General features: G+C 38.3%; 1 protein-coding gene across 5 annotated transcripts in view; it reads left to right on the top strand.

Annotated features, from left to right (window-relative positions):
• The window catches only part of LOC130926603 (LIM domain only protein 7-like), a 185,986-nt gene that overhangs the window by 2,732 nt on the left and 165,037 nt on the right, over positions 1-18,217 (top strand). The gene's annotated exons all lie outside the window — the stretch shown is intronic.

Genomic DNA, 18,217 nt, shown 5'->3' on the forward strand with positions numbered 1-18,217 from the left:
CTTTGCGACACAAAGACGTAATGACTTTGTTAAGGAGTTGCCTCCCGTGCTTAAGATGTCCGCGAAGACTGAAGGCAAAGACGAAAAATTCTGAATCCTGCCTCCAAAGTGGAAGAATTCGATTGAGGGGGGCTATCTCCGCATGCATATCAAAGTGTCCCGCGGCGCGACACCGCACCGATAACGTCAGCACTCGTACACGTCACATTGGGCGTGCGCAGCGGTGCTACTAAACATTAAAAACAGCAAATATGGCGGAATGTCAGCTTTAACTTACTGTGTTAATAATATTTTTAAATTAAATATGTTGAATGTTTCCATTTTTGTGCCTTTTTGAACAAAAGAAAAATGCCATCGCTTCGAGTGGGCGGGCATATTTTTTTCCGGGCTGAGGAACTTTGGTGGGGTCAAAGTGCATCATTCGCTGTCGCCTTGTAAATCTGCACTGCCCCCTAGGGCCTGGCATGAATACTACATCGTTTTCATGCAGAATTGCAGCATTGTTCGAATGGAGATGGGCCTATATATATATGCAAAAATGAAATTTTTCGTCTTCACCATGTAAACGGCCCCAAAAACTGAAGTGTTGCTTTAATCCTTAGTGTTTGCATATACAGTATGTACAATGCCAAATCACAATCAGCAATGCCTTTATAAGTAAATATTTTCTTCATTCCTCTTTATTTTCACTTTATATTTTTATCATTTTTCTTTTGTTATCTATTATTAGTATTCTTATAATTATTTACTGCAATTAATATCTCCTGCTGCGTGCAGTGTTTACAAACCCCAAAAGAACAAATACTCGCTGTGCACAGTCTGACAAAGAGCGCTTCTGCCATCTTTTGTAGTGGTTGTGCAATTACACCTTATTGAATGGCAGCCAAAAAAAAGCAGAGCTTACTTTTCTTACATTGTTGTCAAGAGCCTGTTTGGTGCATTCACTACTTTGTGTTTTTCAGTTTCCCACAGTACTCTGTGAGTCAGGCATATTTTGAGCTTGATGCCTGTCAAGCATGAGCGATAGTTCCTGATTTGGAACAAAAACTCTGCACCAGTTCCTTTTTTGAGAGGGTGAAATATCAGTGTTTCATTCGTTCATTCCATAACTGCTTTAGAATCCAAAATCGAATACAGAAAACGACTTATTTCATTTCTATGAGAGAATGGGATAATCATGGTAGTTTTGTTCATAGGCGGGGTTTGACTTTTGGGGCAGGGGGGGCACAACATGTTGATGACCCCGAAACGCAGTCTCAGCAATAAAATAACAAGAATATTTATGATAGTAAGTTGACAATGAATGTTTTTTTGTTTCCCATCATTCTTGAGGGGAATTCTAAATCAGGCTACTGAGGCAATACTTTTTGCCAAGATCGTCATCCATTAAATATGGTACGCTCGCCGTTGTCGTGCCAATGTAGTTACCCCAGTCAAAAATTGTATCCGCTGGGCGGAGCCTTATGGCGGTAGATTTGTCTTTATCATTCAATCAAAAAAAAAAAAAAAGTTGCTTCAATCAAAATATATATTTTCAATAAAAAAAGTCGTTTCAATAAAAAAATAATAAACTAAAAAAAATAAATTTGAAACTCAAAAAAATGCACGTGAAAGCTATTTTCCTTGATTGATTGAATTTTTTTTTTTTTTTTTTTGATTGAAGTAATGTTGATATGTGTTTGGGCCACATTTTGGCTAGGACGTTTTTGTCTTTATGATTCAATCAAAAAATAAGTTGCTTCAAAAAATATATATTTTCCAAAAGAAAAATCACTTAAATAAAAAAGAAAAAATTCAATCATAGAAAACATTTTTGAATGCGAAAAAATATTTGAGATTGAAAAATTTGCATTTGAACACAATTTTTCATTGAAAAGGTTTTCTTTGATTTTAGCAATCCTTTTTGTGTTTGGGCCATTTATGGGTAAGACACTTGTCTCTAAATCATTCAATCCGCAAAAAAAAAAAAAAAAAAAAAAGTCATTTGAAAAATAAAATTGCCCTCCCCTCATTTTATTTTTTTTAATTTTATGCAAGGCAAATGACCATTTAAAGTATTAGTCACATGATCGGTTCGAAAAGTAATTTTGACCCATTATAAAAAACAATTTTTGATTCATTTTATTCATTTTTGTTGCAGTTTTATTGCGTTACAACTTTTATACATATAGGAAGGTCAATTTCATGCAATGACACTTTTCGGCCACCAGGGGGGGCCTGCCCCCCCCCTTAAAATCCGCATATGGTTTTGTTCTATTTTTACTGAATATTTTTGTAAAGGATGGCGGACATGTACGTGCTTTTTAAAGGGAAACTCGGCCTTAAAGACTTGTAGGCTCTCATAAGCTGCAATTGTTCTCTTTTACTAAAATATGTTATTTAGAAACACATATATTGCCATTGGTTTAAAAATCTATAATATTTAATACGTTTTGACCTAGTATGACAACTGGCATGAGTTTGTCACATTCTGCTGCTGGTCTGATTGTTCAGTTACAGAAATGTGGGATGAGTTCCAAACATCGTACCTGCATCCAATTCCAGCTGATCAACAGTTTCTTTAAACCGATCCGTGGCGGCTTGCCAAGATATTGACTTGCAGCCATTTGACAGTTTGTATTCTTGACCCCTTCGTTGCGAGTTACATTTTTGCCTTGGTTTTTCTGTTCGTCTGCCTCTCACGTCCTCGGAGGGATGGCAAATTCGTTCATTTGCTGCCACCCTCCCAGTTCAAATGGATTGGGCGTAGGCCTGTCGTGATAACAAATTTTAATAGGTGATATATTGTCTCATAAATTATTGCCGATATCCAATATTATTGTCAATTTTGTATTAAACAAAAACCACTAATGTACTGACAATACATCCTAATAAATCACCCATTCAAATGCAATTTATTGTTATTCTAGAATAAAACACAAACTATATTAAAAATAGAGATGCCGATCGATCGGGTCCGATCACGTCATTTTCAAAGTATCAGAATCGGCAAAAAAATACCGGACATGCTTTTTTAAATTTATTTTTTAATTAAATCGTTTTCTAATTGTATTTAACTTTACAGACATAATGTGTTATACTCTTCCAGAGTCTTTAGTTTCAGCTTAAGATAGGGTTATCAAATTTATCGCGTTAACGGCGATAATTAATATTTATTTCATTTATCACGTTACAATATTTAACGCAAGTAACGCATGCGCAGCACGACCCACTCACGCATTGTCGCGCTCAATCTATAAAGGCGCCGTTTTACCCATACACTATATAAAGCTAAAAGGCAGTGTAAAATGAGTGGAGTGAATTTTGGTAGCATTTGGATTCTTTTTTTTTAAATGGCTAAAGCATTACAATTCCTCTCCCAACGATTAGAATAATCGTGGGAAGCAATGTGGGGAGGAAAGGTAGTAGTTGATCTCTTTCTTAACACCCTATCTTATTTCCCAACGCAGAGAAGATATATCAATTGGTACCACGACACACAGTCATGGTTGCACTTCCCATCACGCATTTGGGCAGAAGTTAAATGGCTACAGTATCATTAACTGAAAGCTCAACAAATACACTAGATGGCAATATTTAGTCACAATATACAAAGTCACATTTATCCTTTAAGAATTACAAGTCTTTCTATCCGTGGAAAAATGTTAATAATGTAAATGCCATCTTGAGGATTTATTGTCATAATAAACAAATACAGTACTTATGTACTGTATGTTGAATGTATATATTCGTCAGAGTTTTATTCATTTTTTTCTTAATGCATTGCCAAAATGTATATGATCTGGAAAAATTATCGGGAATGATTGGAATTGAATCGGGAGCCAAAAAAAGCAATCGGATTGGGAAATATCGGGATCGGCAGATACTCAAACTAAAACGATCGGGAGCAAAAAAACATGATCGGAACAACCCTAATTAAAAATAATAAATATTAAAAAAACAAACAATGCAAATGCTTTTATTTTGAAATGTTTACCCGAAATTCGCTAAGCCGCTAACCGTAAGCTCTACACTCACAATAAAAGTGCAAATGCTGTAAACCAGCGAGTTTTCATGTTTGAAGTGTCACCTTTTAACCGCAATTTTGCGAAGACTGCCAGTGTTCTATAGCAGGCTAAAGTGGTTAGTACATTGTCTTTTTTCCATAAGCTTCAATGTAGCAATGCTAACGTTTTACAATGTTTAATATAGATGTGTTTCCTGATTTTGTATGTCTGAATTTTCATTCTACGGCGTGTTGGTGACCAGTAAACATCTGGGAAAGGAACTGGAGTCTCATATGCTGTCAACACGCACGTGTGCCGAGTGCACGCAAACGCACGCACAATTGTATGCATAATTTGATTAAATTTACTTATTGAATATCGCGGCAGGCTTAATTGTACGTCCATTAGCGATTAACTCATTCCAATTCCACGCAGAAGGATGAAAATAGCTTGCTTTTCTGTTTATTAGTTGTTTTGGAGAATATGCTGGAACGATTTCCTGACCGATGTATCGATAATTGTCGTGAGATCATCGTTATCATGAGCCTTGAGCTCAAATCGTATAGTATCGTTAGGTACCTAGCGGTTACCACCCCTAATGAACAGAGTCGTGCGACGTTTGTGCACAGCTTGTAACTAAACAAATATTGTTACCATTTCACAGGATGGGGTGGTTGAATGCTTTCAGTGTGACATCAGCGTCGTGCATACTGGCCCATTGTGGTCCCAAATTGGCAGCAAGATTCTTGAAGGAAGCCCAACATCTCATGCTAGTAGGATGCAAAACCGCAATGGACCATGGTTGTGTTTTAAACGTGAAAGCTTGTTAAGAGCATTTTTGGGTTCATTGACTGCTGAATGATTAACAACCTGCTGGGTTGCGGTTAATGGTGGTAGCCATGTGAAAAAGTTAACGTAAAACCTTTAAGGCAGTGCTTCTCAGTTATTTTCTGTTACGCCACCTCCAAGAAGACGTAAACGTTTCGCGCTCCCCCCAACTCTCTACCACCACTGCAAATAGTATCATTTGTCTATAAAATTATTGTTACTATAAGTACACCTCTGCATATAATTGTGCCCTTTTTAATATAAAAAAAAGTAATGTAGATCAATTTACAATTAAGTATAACTTTATTAACATTGTTTTGTTTGTAAAAGAAAAGACTTAAAGCACATCACTTGGCCTGAATTTAAAAAAAAAAAAAAAAAGTCACATCCAAACTGTAAAAATACACTCAAGGTTAATTTTTGGACCATTTAATACTGAAAAATAAAATTTAATAAAATCGGTAAATAATAATGTTGCTCATCAATTTGAATTTATTAACTCATAAGGACAATATGCCAGACAATTTGAGCGAAAGCTTCTGTAGCTGGTGGTCGGACTCCCTATGCACCCGATCCCTCTGGCCCCTCCCACAGGTGGTGAGCCCGTGGGCAGGGGGACCCACGTTGCCCGGCTGGGCTCCATGGGCACAGGCCCAGCCACCAGATGCTCGCCTTCGAGCCCCACCTCCAGGCCTGGTTCCAGAGGTGGGGGCCCGGTAACCCACGTCCAGGCAAGGGAACCCTGAGCCCAATCATTTTCAGCAGGGGCCAAGAACGAAAAGTGGTATTGGGTATGTGGCAAAATATTATTTATTTTATTATTTATTTTGGCATGTAGCAGTTTTTGGGGGTATGTGGCAAAATGTATTTTGTTATGTGGCATTTTTATGCCATGTGGTAAAATGTAGTAAGGCATGTGGCATTTTTATGCCATGTGGTAAAATGTATTTTGGCATGTGGCATTTTTCTGCTATGTGGCAAAATGGATTTTGGCATGTGGCATTTTTATGCCATGTGGCATTTTTTTTGATATGTGGCAAAATGGATTTTGGCAAATGGCATTTTTTTTGCCATGTGGCATTTTTTTGGTATGTGGCAAAATACATTTTTACATGTGGCATTTTTTTACCATGTGGCAAAATGTAATTTGGCATGTAGCATTTTTTTTTTTGCTATGTGGCATTTTTATGCCATGTGGCAAACTGTATGTTGGAATGTGGCTTTTTTTTTTTTTTTGCTATGTGGCATTTTTTTCTTGGTATGTTCAAAATTAATTTTGGAATGTGACATTTTTTTTTCCCATTTGGCAAAATGCAATTTGGCATGTAGCATTTTTTTGGGATATGTGGCAAAATCGACATTCATAACCATCAAGGGCATAGCTTGACTAGGGTGCCAGGTGCATGTCAATGCGCTGTAATGGCAAGTGTACGGTCAAAAATCACATAATGCAACATGCCAAAATCCATTTTGCCACATAACAAAAAAATGCCACATGGCAAAAAAAAAATGCAACATGCCAAAATCCATTTTGCCACATAGAGAAAATCCCACATGGCCAAAAAATGCCACATGAGAACATACATTTTGCCACATAGCAAAAAAAAAATGCTCATGGCGAAATCAATTTTGCCACATACCAAATACCACTTTTCGTTCTCGCTGTCTCTCTTCATTTTTCTCATCATAAAGGGTCCTTTTGAGCCATTGTCTGGCCTCTCGCCTAGGACCTGTTTGCCATGGGTGACCCTGCCAGGGGCTTAAACCCCCAGTCAACATAGCTCTTAGGTTTATTGTGACACGCAAACAATAATAAGGTGATGACTCACAGACGGGTTCAGAACGTGAGAAGCTCGGTCATCCGGGAGGGACTCTGTGTCGAGCCACTACTCCTCCACGTTGAGATGAGCCAGTTGAGCTGGCTCGGGCATCTGGTTCGGCAGTATCAGATCCTTTGCTATTGTGTGCAGTTATTATGCACTGAGCAAGTTGGTATGCCACCTTATATGATGCTAACAGTGCTCGCTGGTTTACTGATGTAACACTGACAAACCGGGATGATTGTTGGCAGTATTGGCACGTTTTCGCTGAACAAAAAAAGTCAAGCGGCTTATCAATGTGATTGGGGTCTAATGACTTTAAGTGATATCTTGGTTTGGCTTCCAGCTGTCTCTTGCAAACATTTTTAGACACAGTAAACAGACTGGTCTTTCCTTATCTCCCACTGTATTAAAAGTTAAAGCCGAACGCTACATACGCTTCGTCATATTTTCTTGTCTTAGCTCTTCAGATCTCCAGTGCTCTTTGCTGTATGCTCGTTTGGTTCAAAAATACTTCGCACACTGTATAAATGAGAGAGCCACTGCCACCCACTGGCTGGATGTGCAATTACCCTTTATTCTAGTACTGCATAAAGCACCACTATTTGAAAAGTACTGCTTTAAGGGAATAGCTATAATTCCTAGAATGGTGTCTAAATTGGCATCACACCGGAATTTAATGATTGACTAATACAATTTGTTTTTAAAATATGTTCTATGCAGACAAACATCCCTGTTCACTAAGACATGCAAACAATGCTATCGTGTGAATGTAAAACCATGCATTTCATCAGAGAAGTAAATAGAAGGATTTGAAGTATCATGACTAGGGGTGGGAACCTCTGGGTACCTCACGATACAATAAGATTTGCGATTTATGGCTCACGATAACGATGATCTTACGAAGCGGAGATAGCATTATTATCGATACATGGGTCAGGAAAATCCAGTCAAAATGAATTGGATGTTGTGCCGGCAATGGCAGCCAGTGAACTAACGAATTCTAATGGAAGATTTTGTTGGCAACGTATTTTTGTTTTTTTAAACAGTGACACATTTTTAAAACGACAAATCGATTTTTAGTTGGAGCATATCGATAACCTTTTTGGCTCCTAAGTATCGCGATATTGTGAGAGAATTTTATTCATGCTTAAAACACAACCATTATACATCATATTTTGTATGCTTTTTGTTATGCTTGCATGAGAACATTATAGCATTAATCTGTTGAGTGTGCCTTCCCATAGACTGTATCACCATATGCCCAAATATGGACTGTTATGTTCCATTGTTTTTCAACATGCCCTGAATGAATCCAAGGGAGGACTGTTTTCTTATCTTCTTTCCACCTGGCACCGGTGTTCAAGGTCCCAGCTCAAAGATGTTTTTGTATGGAAAAATACCAAGGCTTGTGAGATGATGAGTTTCGTTTCTCGGTAAAGTTTTGTTTCATGGTGCGCTTCGGCACCGCCCTTTTTAACAGTATAAATGTCCAGCTTCTATTGTACAGCTTCGTACTTTCTGGGTGCTCATGACTCAGCTCATGGCTGAGTCATATCATTTTATACCCGTGATATATCATGTTTATAAAGTCTTAGAAGAAAATCAATCCATGGTTGGGGTCGTATTTATTTCTCTAATCGAGCTATCGAGGTAACACTTGTCTTGGAGTTCAAAAAGGAGCTTACTGACAGATATATCACCTTTTCCATGTACAGTATTTTCACGCCCCTAATCATGACGTCATCACTAATCAAATTTGTCGACAGCTATTTTTTGAAACAGCATTTTTTTTCTCTTCTTCTGCCTGTCTGTGTGTGTGTGTGTGTGTACGCAGCAGATATTCACAGAAATACGGTTGCCCTGAGTGCAAGGTGAAATTTCTCCTGAAATAGCTTTTCGATAATCGCCAAGCTGATTGGAGGCTAATCCAGCAAAGGTATAATCAGTCTAATTCTGATGTGTACCCCCTCGTATTTGTGTCGGAATGCTAGAAAGGTTCACTTTGTCTCTCTGGCATCCGCAGTAACAAAGCGGCCAATCAAAGGTAACTTAATACTCTGTGGTTTTCCTTCAAGACGTGACTCAAGTTACTCACGTCGTTCCAGAATCCACACGTTTTACCAGGCAGGAAACGGCATTCCCAGCGGCTCCCACTCTTACCATATACAGTGTTGATGGTATATGAAGATTCTCAGAGAAGAAAAAGCAGAACATTCCATTCACCTGCAAATCAGTGGTTGTTGGAGCCATATTAGTCATTGGCAAAGTTATGTTGTTTCAGTGTTGGTCACTCGTTGTATTGGTATGTTGTAGGGTTGTTCCGATCATGTTTTTTTGCTCCCGATCGTTTTAGTTTGAGTATCTGCCGATCCCGATATTTCCCGATCCGATTGCTTTTTTTTGCTCCCGATTCAATTCCAATCATTGCCGATAATTTTTCCCGATCATATACATTTTGGCAATGCATTAAGAAAAAAATGAATAAAACTCGGACGAATATATACATTCAACATACAGTACATAAGTACTGTATTTGTTTATTATGACATTAAATCCTCAAGATGGCATTTACATTATTAACATTCTTTCTGTGAGAGGGATCCACGGATAGAAAGACTTGTGACTTTATATATTGTGACTAAATATTGCCATCTAGTGTATTTGTTGAGCTTTCAGTAAATGATACTGAAGGCCATGCCCAATGCATGATGGGAAGTGGAACCATGACAAGTGAAACCACGACTGTGCGTAGTGCTACCAATTCATATATCTTCTCTGCGATGGGATATAATTCAAGGTGGTAAGAAAAAGATCAATTGCTACCTTGTTTCCCCACAATGCTTCCCATGAAATTTCTAACCATAGGGAGAGGGATTGTAAGGATTTAGCCAATTATAATAAGGCTACAAAGGCTGCCAAAATTCACTCTATACAATTTACGCTGCCTTTTAGCTCTCTATATTGGCAAAACGATGCCATTAGAGATGAAGCGCGACAATGCGTGAGTGGATCATGCAGTGCATGCATTAATTGCGTTAAATATTTTAACGCGATACATTTTTTTTTTAATTAATTACTGCCGTTAATGGGATACATTTGATAACCCTACCTTAAGTCTAAACTAAAGACTCTGTATAAGTGTAACATATTATGTCTATAACGTTAAATACAATTAGAAAACGATTTAATTAATATAGATATATATATATTAAAAAAAGGCATGGCCGATATTTTTTTGCCGATTCCGAAACTTTGAAAATGACGTGATCGGACCCGGGACATCTCTAGTTTGTTGTATTTTGGAAAGAAATTGGCTTGTTTTTTTTGGGGGGGGGGGGGGGGGGGGGGTACGCCCTCTATTTGTAGTTTATGGTGCGGTAGCTGCAAATGGTGCACTAATCAGCTGACACCTATCAGGTGTGTTTAAATGGAAGGGAGAAGCCAGTTTTGTTTTGGACACGGACTGGGTAGCCACACAGTTTTTGACCACCTAAACCATCTGAACATTTTTTTTCATAGCTTACAAGACATACGACCACGACTCATAACCACTGACCATTTACAAAACTTGCAATAAGAAATCCCTCACCATTATTTGGATTGTGAGCAAGCTTCGAAACGCCTGGATCGCAATAAACAACAACTTGATCATCATCAGAAGGTGCGTCTGAAATTTTATACCCCGATACGCCCGGCTACCTGGTAATCGAAAGCCGCCACAGTGGTTATTGCTCAAATGTGAAAGTGCCCTTAGACACACACAGGTAGAGAGTTAGTCGGTGCCAGGATTGCGATCAGGTAGAATAGAATAGGATGTCAACATATCCACACTTATATGTGATTTATACAATACTGGGTTCTCCATTTCACATTGCTGAATTGTGTACGCTTCACCCCGCCTAATCACGTCACCCTTTAACTCACCACCCCTCCTCTCCTTGGTTATCAAGCCCCCCCACATGGTGTCCACAGGTAAACATAATTAGCTCTGTGTTCATTGGTAGCATAGGCGCGTAACAATGTATTTTTTGGTGTTTTGGTTTTCTCTTTTCAATCTGCGTCTTTCCTTCCTATCCCCTCATAACCTCTTCCTGTTTGCTGCTTCATCCTAATACAGTGCTGGCCAAAAGTATTGGCACCCCTGCAGTTCTGTCATATAATGCTCAATTTCTCCCAGAAAATGATTGCAATTACAAATGCTTTGGTAGTCATATCTTCATTTATTTTGCTTGCAATGAAAAAACACAAAAGAGAATGGGGAGAAAAAAAAATAAAAAATTAAATCATTATCATTTTACACAAAACTCCAAAAATGGGCCGGACAAAAGTATTGGCACCCTCAGCCTAAAACTTGGTAGCACAACCGCTTCCAGTATCCATCAGTGAGTTTCTTCAATGCACTGCTGGGATTTTAAACCGTTCTTTTTTGGCCAACTGCTCCAGGTCTCTGAGATTTGTGCCTTGTCCAAACTGCCATTTTCAGATCAGTGTTCTATGGGAATCAGGTCTGGACTCATTGCTGGCCACTTTAGAGGTCTCAAGTGCTTTGTCGCAAACCATTTTCTAATGCTTTTTGAAGTGTGCTTTGGGACATTGTCCTGCTGGAAGACCGATGACCTCTGAGGGAGACCCAGCTTTCTCACAGCGGGCCCTACATTATGCTGCAACATTTGTTGGTGGTCTTCAGACTTCATAATGCCATGCACACAGTCAAGCAGTCCAGTGCTAGAGGCTGCAAAGCAACCCCAAATCATTAGGGAACCCCTGCCATGTTTGACTGTGGGGACCGTGTTTTTTTCTTTGAAGGGCTTGTTTATTTCCGTTGTAAACTCTATGTTGACACCTTTTCCCAGAAAGCTCTACTTTTGTCTCATCGGACCAGTGAAGATTCTTACAAAACGTTTTTGGTTTTCTCAGGTAAGTTTTGGCAAACTCCAGCCTGGCTTTTTTATGTCTCCGGGTCAGAAGTGGGGTCTGCCTGGGTATCCTACCATCAAGTCCCTTTTCATTCAGACACCGACGAATAGTACGGGTTGACGCTGTTGTACCCTCGGACTGCGGGACAGCTTGAACTTGTTCGGATGTTAGTCGAGGTTCCTTATCCACCATCCGCACAATCTTTCATTGAAATCTCACGTCAATTTTTCTTTTCCGTCCACATCTCGGGAGGTTAGCCACAGTGCCATGTGCTTTACATTTATTGATGACACTGCACACGGTAGACACAGGAACATCCAGGTCTTTGGAGATGGACTTGTAGCCTTTAGATTGCTCATGCTTCCTCACAATTTTGCTTCTCAAGTCCTCAGACACTTCTTTGGTCTTCTTTCGTTTCTCCATGCTCAATGTGGTACACAAAAGGACACAGGACAGAGGTTGAGTCAACTTTAATCCATTTTAACTGGCTGCAAGTGTGATTTAGTTATTGCCACTACCTGTTATGTGCCACAGGTAAGTAAGTGGTGCTGTTAATTACACAAATTAGAGAAGCATCTCATGATTTTTCAAAGTGTGCCAATACTCTTCTCCGGCCCAGTTTTGGAGTTTTGTGTAAAATGATAATGATTTAATCTTTTTCCCATTCTCTTTTGTGTATTTTTTTAAAGCAAAATAAATGAAGATATTACTACCAAAGCATTTGTAATTGCAATCATTTTCTGGGAAAAACTGAGCATTATCTGACAGTTGCAAATGTGCCAAAACTTTTGGCCAGCTGTAAATAATACATAATGAACCATCACAATGGGATTATATCAAACTCCCATGTGACACTCAGATTCCGATTGTCCGTATCTAAGCAACTTAACAGAACAGGTACAAAAAAATAAAAAGACCAGCGTCCACCACTGGCATACAGTCTTGTTGTTATGTTACGACTCTCAGAGAAGAACAAGCGGAACATTCCATTCACCTGCAAATGCTTTGTGGTGAAGCGAAACTTCCCCAAAAACTGGATAAAAATGTTTTTTGGCAGCACTTTCTCGTGTTCCACCAAAAAACTGCTCACTTGTGTGTAATTTACAGCCCCCGACGAATTGCCTCGCGTGACCTGCACAGCGTTATTTTGTTTCCCATACGCGCTGGTCATTAGTCGCCTCACTGTTGATGGCATTCAACTTTTGGCTCGGAGCAATTTGGCTCATGAGGACCTCACACAAGAATACTCTCACTTCTTTTACATGTTGGGGCAGTGTTGTATCAACATGTACATGAAGAACTAATGTATTGTTGTTGGATAATGCCCTAGTTGGACCCTGATGAACCATGACTATGTGCTCTCGGAGAACAAAGGTCTCCAGTAACAATCAGTAGTTTGAGGCTGTTGGGCAAATCCTGACGGGCTTCAGTTGCCCGCATGAATAAACTTTTGCTTCGGTCACAAACTCAATTCCGTCAATTATTTGTGCTCAGTCCAGATAACCGCTAGCTTCACTAATGACGGAATACAAGGAACAGCGTGTTGCATGTACTGACATCTAGTGGATCGAGCAATGTTGCTTTTGCCTATTAGTCACCGTGTATATGAAGAGCGAAAGAGTGCATCGAACATTCGTTACTTTAATGACTCTTTGTTGCGGGGCGTTCGGTTTCTAAATAGCGCTGGAAACTGTGAAAACTCCGCCATCTGGCAAGGCACGCTAACAAGCAACAATTGAGGTGAGGGACATTCTCCTGTATTTACTTCTCTGTAGTGACTCATTTTATCCAAGAACAGGGAGAAAATGTTCCGTTGTAGCAAACTAGAGCCTCGAGTATGTTACTGCGATGTCCAGAACTAAAGCACTAGTAATACGTAAGTATATGATCTTGTCAAAATCTACAATGTTTAGCTTCCCTTCTCCCTTAAAATTATACAGTGGTGCCTCTACTTATGAAATAAATTGGTTCTGGAAGTAGTTTCGTAAACTGAAAATTCCATAAGTAGAGACGTGTTTTCCATGTCAATGCCCTAATCCGTTCCAAGCCCCCCAAAATTAAGACATAAATCTTTTATAATGCATTAAAATGCATCTATACATGTAACAAATACGTAATACAATAAGGTTATTGCACAATAAGCATAAAATCAAAGTTGTGCATTATGTAAAAAAACAATAATAGAGTAAAGAATAAAAGTTAATACACTCGTGTAAAGCTGTCGGAACACGAGGGGCCAATGAAGAGGACGCTGGTAGACACACACAGACATACAGTAGAGGTCCCTCTTAGCCAATTGGATGCCAGGAATGCTAGGCTATAGCCAATGGCAGAGCAGCTATATGCAGTAATATAACAAGGGTAATGTAGAAATCGCAGACGTCAAGGAGAGGTCGAGATGTTCTTTTTCATATATTTACCCTTTTAAACTTTTCCTGTGAGGGCCACATAACTTTTCCCTTCTCTGATGAGGGGCCAGGTCAGTTTGTAACAGAAAAAGTGTGACGATTGCAGGAGTACCGAAATGTAAAAATGTATTGTTTTTCAAGAAAGCCACAATCAAATAACCCTTTCTGGATTCTTCTCGGAACAAAAGTAAATAAAATAAAATAAAATAAATACTAATGAATAATAATAACACTATTAATTAAATAGATAATGACCAAATACCCCCACTATTGGTTCTTCACAGAAAAAAGCCAGGAAATAAATAACACTATTGGGGAAAAGGAAAAAAATGTTCAGGGGGCCGGACCATATGTGGAGGCAGGCCGTAGTTTGCGGACCCCTGATCTAAAACATCGGGGAAAATGCGACAAAAAGAAAAAAAATTCAATTAAGCGATAGTTATGAGGTAGATATCTATGACCTTTTTAACGACACATTTTTTTCATTGTGATATAATTTGTTTAAAAGTTTAAAATATGCGAGTTAATAATTTTATAGTCGTTTTTTTGTTGTTTTTTTTAATTAGACATCAATTAATGATTCTAAGCTAAAAATGACAGACATTTGGAATAATATCATTTCTTACCTTCTTTTTATGGCTGGGTTGGAACAAAAGCGGTTGCGCGGTGTCTGTAAACGGAGGTCTCCAGGGTAAAACGGACAAATTCAAAATATTTCGGGGGTTTAATGCACCATGAAACGGCTATAGTTCCATATAGACATATTGTTCTTTCAAACACAACAGTTCTTCAGGCTTAAAATACAGCAGTTTATTTTAAAGAGGAGTGCAAGAGCAGAAACTGCCTTTTCAGCCTTGTCTGTGTTTTCCGCCATATACAATTATTAGAAATGTCCCGATCGATCGGCGTCCCGAACATGTCATTTTCAAAGTATCGGAATCGGCAAAAAAAATATCGGTCATGCCGTTTCTAAATATATATATATTTTTTAATTAAATCGTTTTCTAATTGTATTTAACATTACAGCCATAATATGTTACTCATCCAGAGTCTTTAGTTTAGGCTTAAGGTAGGGTTATCAAATTTATCCTGATAACGGCGGTAATCAATTTTTAAAAAATGTATCACGTAAAAAAATTTATCGCAATTAGTGCATGCGTTGCACGACCCACTCACGCATTGTCGCACTCAATCTGTAATGGCGCTGTTTTACCCATAAAGAGAACTAAAAGGCAGCGTGAAATGAGTAGAGTGAATTTTGGCAGCCTTTGGAGCCTTTTTCTAATTGGCTAAAGCCTTACAATCCCTCTCCCTGCGATTAGAAATATCGTGGGAAGCAAGGTAGTAATTGATCTTTTCCTTTACACCCTATGTTATTTCCCAATCTATCAATTGGTAGCACTACGCACAGTCATGGTTGCACTTCCCATCATGCATTTGGGCATGGCTACAGTATTATTTACTGAAAGCTCAACAAATACAATTGATGGCAATATTTAGTCACAATATACAAAGTCCCATTTATCCTTTCAGAATTACAAGTCTTTCTATCCGTGGATCCCTCTCACAGAAAGAATGTTAATAATGTAAATGCCATCTTGAGGATTTATTGTCGTCATAAACAAATACAGTACGTATGTACTGTATGTTGAATGTATATATTTGTCCGAGTTTTATTCATTTTTTTTCTTAATGCATTGCCAAAATGTATATGATCGGGAATGATCGGAATTGAATCGGAAGCAAAAAACAGCAATCGGATCGGGAAATATCGGGATCGGCAGATATTCAAACTAAAACGATCGGGATCTGATCGGGAGCAAAAAAAGATGATCGGAACAACCCTAAAAATTATTTTATTTTATTTTTTTTTTAAAGTAGGAAACAGTTAAGATTTTATTTATGGCGGAAAACATTCAGGTGACTTGAAGTTCCGCTCTCAGACCCCCAATTTGGCCAACTTTCCTTGTCCTATATGCATGTGTGATACATCATTGGAAAGCTTAATATCTTAATTTACTGGGGGAAGAAAACTTTTTGAACAGGAGGGCATTTTTAAAAACAACAATTTTTTGAAAACAGCAAAACCCTAACTCAGACATGTCCAAAGTCCGGCACGGGGGCCAAATGCGGCCCGTGGTCAAATTTCATCCGGCCCCCAGCCTCTGTCATAAAATCAATAACGTCTGGCCCGCACACAGACTTAATAAATTGGTCAGCTGTACTGCTACCAGCATATGAGCTAGCGTACACACTAAATGCTGCTCGTTATTTACCCACTAAATAGCAACATTAGCCTGTGTGACCTTTTACTCCCAATTTTCTAAAATGGCGACAATCAACAAAAAAAAGAAAGTTGACTGTAACGGCCGACGCTTCAAGGATAGGTGGAAATTGGACTATTCCTTCACTAAAATACGCAACAACTGTGTATGCTTCATTTGCAAAGAGACAGTCGCTGTTTTTAAAGAGTTCAATATATGGCGATTTTACCAAACAAGACACGCTGACATGTACGACAAGATTACAGGGAAGATACGTAGCGCGAAATTGAAGCAACTTGAAGCTAGTTTAATGTTACATCAGCAGTGTTTTGCAAGAGCCTGAGAGTCGAAAGCTTAGCCACAAAGGCTAGTTGTGAGATTGTTGAAATTATTAATTTAAAAAAGATAATAAAGCAATGTGACAAACATAATGGCTCGCTAAAATTTGCTTAAATATATTGTTCAACATAAAGGACCTCAGCCCAGGTCGGCCCCCACATGTTTACCACACCAAATCTGGCCCCCTTTGTAAAAAGTTTGGACACCCCTGCCCTAACTGGAGGCGAGCACACGTGAGAGTAGAATTAGAGACACCATGATTTTAACGAGATATTATCGCATACCTACCTCTTTTCGATCCAAAAACTCCATGTAGCATGCATCACTGAGTGTCAAAACACAGCTGCGAATGGCCACAGCTGGATTTTTGGGGAATTTTAAGGGTGAAACATGGTAATATAACAAGGTTCGCGATGCAGAAATCGCAGACATCAAGGAGATGGTCGAGATCTTCATTTTCATATACTGTGGGGAGAACAAGTACAGTATTTGATACACGGCCAAGGCAGTGTATCAAATACTTGTTCTCCCCACTGTATTTACCCTTTTAAACGTTTTTTTTTTTTCCTTTTTTCTTTGTTTGGATCGATTATTTATCATCTAAAATATCGGAAAATGTGACAGTAACGAAAAAAAATACAATTAAGGGATAGTTATGTGGTAGATATCCGTGACTTTTTTTACAGACGCCAATTGTTTCATTGTGATGTAATTTGTCTAAAAGTTTAAAATATGCGATTAAAACATTTTTTAGTTTTTTTTTGTTTTTTTTTTAAACGAAATATTAGACATTAATTAATGATTCGAAGCTAAAAATGACATTTTGAAAAATAAATATAACTACCTTTGTTTTATGGCTGGGTCGAAACAAAAGCGGTTGCGCAACGTCTGTAAAGGAGTTTTTCCAGGGTAAAACAGACATATTAAAAATATTTCGGGGGCTTTTTTCAAAGTCGTTTTTTTTTTTTTTTTTTTTTAAATTAAATATTAGACATCAATAAATGATTCTAAGCTAAAAATGACAGGCATTTCAAATAATAAATACGGTTACTTACCTTCTTTTTATGGCTGGGTTGAAAGAAGAGCGGTTGCGCGACGTCCGTAAACGGGGTTTTCCAGGGTAAAACGGACAAATTAAAAATACTTCGGGGGCTTATTGCGCCATGAATCTGCTATGGCAGCATATGGACACATTGTTCTATCAAACACAACAGTTGTTTTGGCTTAAAATACAGCAGTTAGTTTTAAAGAACTGCTTTTTCAGCCTTGTCTGTGTTTTCTGCCATATAAAATTATTAGTTTCTTTTTTTTTTTTTTTTAAGTAGGAAACAGTTAAGATTTCATTTGTTATTTTTAATTTGACTATAGGATTTTTTAAAATTGTGTTTTTCACAATTTTTAACAAAATAAGGGGGGGAGGGTAATTAAAAAACAAAGGCAAAAACAGTATTCATTAATTTAATTGTCATTTCATTTAACTAAAACCGGGCGGGGCGGTAAATATTTCCTGGTTTCTGAACTACAGAAACTGAACATAAATGTTATTTTACAGAAAAACATGAAGTCGATGCACATGATTCCCTTTGTTGGGCCCAAAACAATGTTGGGTGGGCCGCATCTGGCCCACGTGCTGCCAGTTTGACAAGTTTTTG

This window comes from Corythoichthys intestinalis, chromosome 12, assembly GCF_030265065.1.
Source record: "Corythoichthys intestinalis isolate RoL2023-P3 chromosome 12, ASM3026506v1, whole genome shotgun sequence".
Taxonomy (NCBI): Eukaryota; Metazoa; Chordata; class Actinopteri; order Syngnathiformes; family Syngnathidae; genus Corythoichthys; species Corythoichthys intestinalis.